The sequence below is a fragment of the Gobio gobio genome, assembly GCF_949357685.1.
Source record: "Gobio gobio genome assembly, chromosome: 22".
Taxonomy (NCBI): Eukaryota; Metazoa; Chordata; class Actinopteri; order Cypriniformes; family Gobionidae; genus Gobio; species Gobio gobio.
This window is the reverse complement of record NC_137118.1, coordinates 5,741,668-5,751,914: the sequence shown is the minus strand read 5'-3', so window position 1 is coordinate 5,751,914 and position 10,247 is coordinate 5,741,668.

Below are 10,247 nucleotides of genomic sequence, written 5' to 3'. Positions count from 1 at the left end.
GTAGTTGACAAACAGCGAGGACCATCAGGGTTTGTCCTTGCTATCTGTTTACCAGGGTTCAGAATTAAAGAACTGTCTCTCTTTCAGCTCATGAGTTTCAAACTTCGGGCCCCATCATGCACCCGGAACAACCCGGTTTTTTGCTAGTTTCAGCCAGACACAGTTTTCATTTTCATGTCCAGCGTCACGTTGTTTAACTAGCAAATGCACTGTTCGCCTATGGCCTTTCTGTTCTGAAAACCAGGTGTGTTGAGGCGCATTGTTGGTGTGCTGCTATTTTGAGGAACTGAAAACGGCTGCGCCATTGACCAAAAACCTGCTTTAAAGTCAATAGTGCAGTATTTTTTGTGTTATTTAAAGGGCGTGTGAGTAAAATGCACCTATAGGCGCATTTATAGGTGGCTGCACAATGTGCATACACTCTGATTATTACACACACACAGCAATGCTCAGCATCACAAATATTATTTTAATATTTTTAAATATTAAATCTCTCTGGAGAAGTGGTCAGTCTTTCCGCTCGTAAATTCCTCCACGTAAATAGCGAATCCGCCATGGTGCGAGTGCAACTGGCTTTTAAAGGGAATGGGAGATCAGACTCTGATTGGTTTGTTGCACGTTTCGCCCAAAACACACCCATGACTCATTAAAGTCATCATGAAATCAAAATTGACCCTATTTATTTTGTTAGCTCATATTACTATATATATTACTATGAGTCTTGTGGTGAACAATTAATCCATGCACAAAAAACACAGAAAGTTCATACACAGAAAAAAATAGTTTGTCATGGTAATTTTTAATCAAAATATGAAAAGTTAGCCTAAAAATCTAGACGCACCCTAGCGGCGGCAAATCTAATTTGCAGCCAGGGTCGTCTAGCAACTCTCCGTTGGCTTGCGAGCTGGAAAAAACAAACTCTGGTCAGGCCAATCACATCGTGTATAGAGTCGGTGGGCGGGCTTAACATAATGACGGCAGAGTTGCGGCGGTTCTGCGTGCTACTTGTAAACAAAGAAGCTGGCGAACAGCGGCTTTGGCCGCGACTCTGGAAGACTTGGAGTTAAGGCCTTTGCACACTGAGTCCGAAATTTTCGCATGCGTTTTTTCGTATTCGTGATCCGAAAAATTCGTCACGCACAGAGACCTTGCACACTGAGTCCGATGCGTATTAATGAATGCGCTACGAAAAAACCCGCAAAACAACAAAAAATGGTGTGCTATAATTATAGCTGTGATATAATAATATTTGTAGTATTTTTGATACAATAATATTTGGATAAATAATTGTAGGTATCTGAGCACTGGCGATTCATTCACCACCATTGCCAGCAGTTTTAGGTTGGGCATCAGCACTGTAGATGGGAAAAAACGGATGTGAAAAACGCAGAAAATTGAACCTGTTCCAATTTTTTTTTTGAAGGACGAAAGTTTCGGAGGCAGTGTGCAAGCATAATTTACATAACGTGAGGTCGAATTTATTTTTTGACGTGCGAAAATTTTGCATGCAAAAGGCCTTAAAGCTTCTCTTTGAGAAAAGAACAAAGAACGGCACTGAAGTCATTCTTAAAAAAGGAAGATGTGTTCGGAGTTTTGCCGACCGGATACAGAGAAAGTTTAATCTATCAACTAGCTCCGCTTCACCTTCTTCGTTGCTCTGGTTGGTTGTAGCGCTATCCTATTGCGTGCAGAGGGAATTTGAAAGACAACCGTTTTGTCCTCTGCAAATAAACGTAATAAAGCCTGAACCTCGTCGTTGGTCCATCGGTTGTATTTTTTAAACTCCATTGTTGATTAGAATAGTAAATAGTAAACTCTTACTGCACGCACTGCAACAGACTTTAAAATGCTGAGCTCAACCAATCAGCATGTTCAGCGCCCAGGTCCCACCCCCGAAAGTTCCTGAACTTTGAAAAAGTACTACCTCGCGAGCAGGGCCGTTTTGGGGGGAAAATCTTTAACCAGAACTTTATTTAGACCCCAATTCCTGCGGTCAAAACACACAGAGTACCACCCTAAAGTCCCTAGTTCCTGCTGAAAGTTCCCGCAGTGGAAATGCTGTTTTTTGTTGCTGTGCCCTCTATTCAATATTCTGTTTCACTTGGAAATACGTCAAAGGACTTAAAGAGACTAGATACAACAGTTTTGGACCATGCGCCTGGTGCACAGACCATTTTTTCCATTGTTTAAACTAGCAAAAGTGGATTTGGATGTGGATGCGCTTCAGACCATGCACTCAGAGGGTTAAAATAAGGCCCTTCATTTTTGAATAAAAACGAAAAAAAAATCATGCTTTGATAAATCATAATCATGACATAAAAAATCTTAATTACAATTAAAAAAGTTGAATTTATGACAAAAGTCAATTTTTTATGTCAGAATTAACCTTTTATCTTTTATCCAAATTCTATATCTTTTATAACAAATCTCATTATTTTGACTTTTTATATTACAGTTTTTACATTTTATCTCATATGTTTTTAATTCAAAATGTTCATGTCATAATTATGAGATTTATGAGATTTTATGTTTGGTAAATCATGATTTTTCTTCTTATGTGGCTGAAATGGGCTTGAATTCATTTGAATTGTATTTTGTCACATTCAAATTTTAATTGTGATTTTACACAATTCTTAATTCAAGTTCAGTTCGGGACTTTAATTGGAATTTAAAAGGAATTCTCCATTATGAATGGCGCACAACCTGGAATTTAATTTAAGTCGGCTCCTTCTGCTTTGTGAGAATTTTTGTAAAGTACAAGTATAACAGATCACAGAACACCATGTTTAATCTCTTCACTAGAATTAGAACTATAAAAATGCTGTATAAATAGATTCAGATGAGGTGTAGCAGCATGTTGGGATGTTATGTCAATACCCCTATGTATGCAATTTGGTCCGTCTAAACACTTTGGGAGCAGCTTTTCCCATGTTTCCTGTAAATGAAAGCCTATGATTCATGTTGCTCAGGGTAAAAGACAGGGAATTAGAGTCAAAGGGATTTTATGCCTGTGCTTGAGTCATTGTGTCCTTCAAGCCAATAAAGAATAGAGTGTTCTAGTAAAGCTGCAATGCCTTATGGGTAACATGTATACTAAAGAAAATAAATCAGTATAGTTTGCTCTTTTTGTTTAACAGCTAAGATATTTAAATAATGTTTTAGATGCCTTTGAATCATGCTGATTACAGCAACGTTTAAATGAAATGAAATTCAGGACATTCAAGTAAGCTACACAAACAATAAAGAGGAAACAACGATGTTAACTATATGTCATACGTGGCTTACCAAATGAAGTGCTAATTACAATAGGCTACCCTTGACAATGGAAAAGTGTAAAGCCTTTACAAATATTACAAAAAATTGTTAAACATTTTACGTAGAATGGACCCTTGGACAGGCCACTGAAATGCCATAGAAAACAGATTGTAAGTTATACAATCCAAACATCTGAAATGATTTCCTCATTTAAATGTCTGACTGGGTCCTGCCACAAACTGTAAATAATGAACTAGATAAAAAAAAGTTTGTAAGCAAACTTTAAGTTGGCTTGAAAAAGCCTAGCCAGAAAATTTGAAATAGTTTTAAAAGCTTGAAGTTTGAAATGTTTTGAGTAGATGGATGGATGGATGGATGGATGGATGGATGGACTGATATACAGTCGGATGGATGGATGGAAAGACTGATAGAAAGTCGGATGGATGGATGGATGGATGAATGGATGGATGGAAAGACTGATAGACAGTCGGATAGATAGATAGATAGATAGATAGATAGATAGATAGATAGATAGATAGATAGATAGATAGATAGATAGATAGATAGATAGATAGATAGATAGATAGATAGATAGATAGATAGATAGATAGATAGATAGACAGACAGTCGGATGGATGGATGGATGGATGGATGGATGGGAAGACTGATAGACAGTCGGATGGATAGATAGATGGATGGATGGATGGATGGATGAAAGACAGTTATACAGTCGGATGGAGTCAGATGGATGGAAAGACTGATATACAATCGGATAGATAGATAGATAGATAGATAGATAGATAGATAGATAGATAGATAGATAGATAGATAGATAGATAGATAGATAGATAGATAGATAGATAGATAGATAGATAGATAGATAGATAGATAGATAGATAGATAGATAGATAGATAGATAGATAGATAGATAGATAGATAGATAGATGGATGTGGTTGCTATAGGGCACTTGGTGTGGTCTGAGAATCTGAAATTCATCCTCATATGTCTGACTGGATTCTACCACAACTGTAAATAATGAATTATTTATTCTATTTATAACTGGTGATTATTAATACAACAGTTGTGTATGTATAATGCAATTTATTAAAAAATTATAGTAAAAAATATTGATCAAAGATGCGCTGAGCTGCCATTGCTGTAGAACTGTAAATCAATCCGCCGCTGCAGCTGCTCTGTGGCTGTGACTCGTCCAGATGAGCACCAGGGGGCAGCCTCGAGCCATGTCACGACTACATCTACACTACTGCTGAACAACATCTACCACTCGCTAAAATATAGAAGTATAATATATCACAAAAGTAATGATGAAGAACAGAACTACATACGAAGACCATAAATATAAAAAAAGATATGGTTATATATACCGTTATGCTCCATGCACAGTCTTTTTTATGTTCCTGATATATTCTTTCCAACCCAACTTAAAGGAAAACATTCAAACAACCTCAAGGGGAAACAATCAATCATTCAGAATTCATATATTCCCAGATAACATCAATATTAAATGATATCAGTCTCTCTTATGACTTACTTCATAATATTTTCTGACATTCATTTGATATTATGCAGTGCAGTGCTGTGAGTTCTGGGTAAACACATTATATATATTTAAGTTAAAATACTGGATTGGCTTTAGATGTGTGTGCATATAAATATATGTATATATTTAAGAAATATTTGCATATGTTTATACACCAATCAGGCGTAACTTTATCCTAATATTGTGTTGGTCCCCCTTCTGCTGCCAAAACAGCCCTGACCCATCGAGGCATGGACTCCACTAGACCCCTGAAGGTGTGCTGTGGTATCTGGCACCAAGATGTTAGCAGCAGATCCTTTAAGTCCTGTAAGTTGTGAGGTGGGGCCTCCATGGATCTGACTTGTTAGTTCAGCACATCCCACAGATGCTCGATTGGATTGAGATCTGGGGAATTTGGAGGCCAAGTCAACAAACTGAGATGCACTGTGTATTCTGACAACTTTCTATCAGAACTTAATACTTAATTGAACCTTCTCAAACTCGCTCAAATCCTTACGCTTGCCCATTTTTCATGCTTCTAACACATCAACTTTGAGGACAAAATGTAAACTTGCTGCCTAATATATCCCACCCACTAACAGGTGATGAAGAGATAATCAGTGTTATTCACTTCACCTGGTCATAATGTTATGCCTGATCGGTGTATATATGTATCAAAAAAATTTTTTTTTCCTTAAATATATACATGCACGTGTGTGTATTTATATATACACACAAAGGTTCCCATGCTAGCATCCTGTTTCTAATATTTATGGAGGTTTGCATACCAAACCTGTTATAATAAGTCGGATATCCAGTATGTGCTCAGATTTAATTCTTTTGCCCTTTTGGAATGACTTACTCACCAGGGTAAGATTAATTCTCAGAGCTCACTTTGTTTTGAATATTGAACTCTACTTTTGCCTCTAAAAGGTCATTCGTAATATCTTAATAAAACAGCCAATTTTGACAGCAAAATATAATCACCTTCCATTTTTCTCAAGCAAGCGGCTGTACCGCCCCATTCATCCTGCGCTCTGAATCTCAATTGGAATCTCCCTCCCTCTATCTTTCAGGATTTATGTGGACGTTGATATAATATACGGCCTCTATTACACGTCCCCAGCTGATTATCATGGCAAAGTCTGGTGCAAATACATGTCAGAAATGTTGCCTCATCCATCGCCTTTCTCTCAGCAGAGACGCGGAATCGTTTACCATGAAAATGATTAATACTGTATAAGCCTCCCGAGAGCGCGAGCACAGTACCCATCAAGTTGTCTAACAGAAATTAAACATTCATCAAAATTCAGAGCACCTCCTTGTCATCCCGAGCTGAGCCTGTGAGATGGAGGAGCGCAGGGAATCTCTGCGGTAGAGGAAGCCTCGTGTATGCCGGACTGTATGACTATACTTTACTTTCAGGCGTCCGAGGACGGCGTGCTGATTAGGTTTTGTGATTGAGAGAGAAACCTGCTTTCAGATCAGCTCTCGGGTCTCTATCTGAACGCTGAAAACCCATCGAGCGCTCCGGCTCTTTCATCTGTGTTTGTTTCCCACCTGGAGGTCTGTAATTCCACTGCAGATACAGAAGCGGAACAGAGATGAGCTGCACTCCATCTCTCATCCTCAGCGTCTCTGGCAGGTTTCTGACACTCCCTAAAAAGATATTAAGAAAAGACGATCATATATCAAACATCCCTGTCATTTTTTAATTATAATGGAAGGGTAACATTTGTCCTGAGACGAGCAATGACATACATTCATATCTACAGACATATAACAGTTCGAACAGCTATTATTATTATTATTATTATTATTATTATTATGATACAGGGGAAGCGTAAATAATATCAGTGTGTGGTCTATATATTGGACTGTCTATCAGTCTTTCCATCCATCCGTCCATCTGTCCATCCATCCATCCATCCACCCATCCATCCATCCATCCACCCATCCATCCATCATCCATCAGTCTTTCCATCCATCCGTCCATCTGTCCATCCATCCACCCATCCATCCATCCATCCACCCATCCATCCATCCATCCATCATCCATCAGTCTTTCCATCCATCCATCCATCCGACTGTCTATCAGTCTTTCCATCCATCCATCCACCCACCCATCCATCCATTCATCCATCCATCCATCCATCCATCCATCCATCCATCCACCCATCCATCATCCATCAGTCTTTCCATCCATCCATCCATCCATCCATCCATCCATCCATCCATCCATCCATCCATCCATCCAACTGTCTCAGTCTTTCCATCCATCCATCCATCATCCTTCCATCCATCCATCCATCCATCCATCATCCTACTGTCTATCAGTCTTTCCATCCATCCATCCATCCATCCATCCGACTGTCTATCAGTCTTTCCATACATCCGACTGTCTTTCCATCCATCCATCCATCCATCCATCCATCCATCCATCCATCCATCCATCCATCCATCCATCCATCCATCCATCCATCCATCCATCCATCCATCCTACTGTCTATCAGTCTTTCCATCCATCCATCCGACTGTCTATCAGTCTTTCCATCCATCCATCCATCCATCCATCCGACTGTCTATCAGTCTTTCCATCCATCCATCCGTCCATCCATCCATCCATCCATCCATCCATATGTCCATCCAACCATTCATACATCCATATGTCCATCCATACGTCCGTCTATTTATATTTCCATCAATCATCTGATAGATCATCTCTAACTACTAATTAGTTAGACGAGCAATGACATACATTAATATCTACAGACATATAACAGTTAGAACAGCTATTATTATTATTATTATTATTATTATTATTATGATACAGGGGAAGCGTGAATAATATCAGTGTGTGTGGTCTATATTAGTGGTTCACAACTTTTACAGGCTATATTGGACAATGCTGGCCTCTTGAATTTGGATGGTTTCATGCTTTCACTGCCAATAATACACACATTGTGTTCTGCACATCATATTTATACGCCTCCCTGCTCTCTGTGACCCCATCAGAACAGACCGTTGAGATCCACCGGGTTGCATGCAGAGCAAATTAAATAATATGTATTGTATGTATTATAACTAAACAGATTTTCAATACTCGTAGACGACTTTTAAAAATGATATTTTGTTTCTGTCTCTGTTTTTATGTGTGTCCTGAAGGAATTATGAATTCCTGACAGCAAGATCCATTACCTCATTATTCATAATGTGTTGAAATATAATTTCACAGCTGCTTGTTTTGATAGTGGGATTAGCTTTTGAATTAATACTGAAACTATCAATATAGACGGCATTTGATACACCATAATTTCATTCATTACGGCATATTAGAAATGGTCTCTGTGGAAATATAAACTATCTATCTATCTATCCATCCATCCATCCATCCATCCATCCATCAGTCTTTCCATCCATCCATCCATCCATCCATCCATCCATCCATCCATCCATCCATCCATCCATCAGTCTTTCCATCCATCCATCCATCCATCCATCCATCCATCCATCCATCCATCCATCCATCCATCCATCCATCCATCCATCCATCCATCCATCCACCCATCCATCCATCCATCCATCCATCCATCCATCCGACTGTCTATCAGTCTTTCCAACAGTCCATCCATCCATCCATCCATCAGTCTTTCCATCCATCCATCCGACTGTCTATCAGTCTTTCTTTCTATCCATCCATCCATCCATCCATCCGGCTGTCTATCAGTCTTTCCATCCATCCATCCATCCATCCATCCATGCATCTGTCTATCAGTCTTTCCATCCATCCATCCATCCATCCATCCATCCATCCATCCATCCATCCATCCATCCATCCATCCATCCATCCGACTGTCTATCAGTCTTTCCATCCATCCGTCCATCCATCCATCCATCCATCCATCCATCCGACTGTCTATCAGTCTTTCCATCCATTCATCCATCCATCCGTCCGTCCATCCATCCATCAGTCCTTTCATCCATCCATCCGACTGTCTATCAGTCTTTCTATCCATCCATCCGACTGTCTATCAGTCTTTCTATCCATCCATCCGACTGTCTATCAGTCTTTCTATCCATCCATCCATCCATCCATCCATCCATCCATCCATCCATCCATCCATCCATACATCCATACATACATCCAAACATACATACATACATACTGTAAGATTACAAATTTATACATTGTTATATTTAGGTTCAAATGTAATAGAATATAACTGAAAACATTATCTATATTTGTGTTTTACATTTTGAAGTAAACTTGAGGAAATTCTAAGGAGATTATTTCAGGCTGTGTAAGTGGTTGAGACATTAAGTCTTTTGTCTCTATGCAATTTCCTGACTATTTAGCATGACAAGTTTAGAGCAATACTGCCTGAGTGATTGGATTAGCATCTATGCAGTTGAATGGCACTGTTATGCTGATTGAATCTGGACGAGGGACACAGATATGTAGGGTGTGTCCTTTATCTACACAACATATGCATTCCTTTGTTTGAATGTCTCCTCCTCTGCTGTATAACCACTCCCCCTAACATATAGATAAATTGCCTTATTTTGTACTGTTAAAATCAGACTGTTTTCGGGCGACCTGCAGCACAGAGAGTTCTCATTAAAATAATTACTTCTGTTTGATCCCGACGTCTCCTGGTTTTCATACTTCAAGAAACAACTGAAGTTCATAACAGATACGTCCATCCAACCATCCATACGTCCATCCATACGTCCATCCAACCATCCATCCATCCATACGTCCATCCAACCATCCATCCATCCATCCATCCATCCATCCATATGTCCATCCATCCATACGTCCGTCTATTTATATTTCCATCAATCATCTGATAGATCATCTCTAACTATTAATCTATCTATATACTATAATATATATTCTTAAAAAGATAAAAATCCATAGAAAATGGTATGGCTAAAATAAGCATTTTTAAATGTACTGAATTGAATACAAATCAGTTTATATTTATAATCAAAATTACTCTTGTATTGTCTGGCATTGAGTATTAATTTTTTTTTTTTTTTTTTTACAGTAGATCACCGCCATCCATTCTGGGATTGACTTTTGACAAAACCCATAAGCAATAACTCAAATTTGGTCAAAAAAGCTATAGTAGACAGCATAATTAAGTCGCCTGCCTTTTGGAACAACCTTCATGTCGTTAGCATATGATAAATTACAGTGCAGATATTTATTGATGGCACAGACATTTAGGGTATCTGCTCAACCGCCCTGACAGACAAAATAAAGGCATGAAGCTTATTTGATGGAGCTGTAGCACATCTGAGAGGAATTCGCTGACTAATGTATCTGTCATTCTCTCTGGCTAATGCACTTCAGGCTGTCCTCAGGTCAGCCGGAACAGCGGTGATTTAAGGATCACAGAGTGAGCAAGGTGACTCTGAGTTTCAACTGTCCCAGTTGGACTCTCA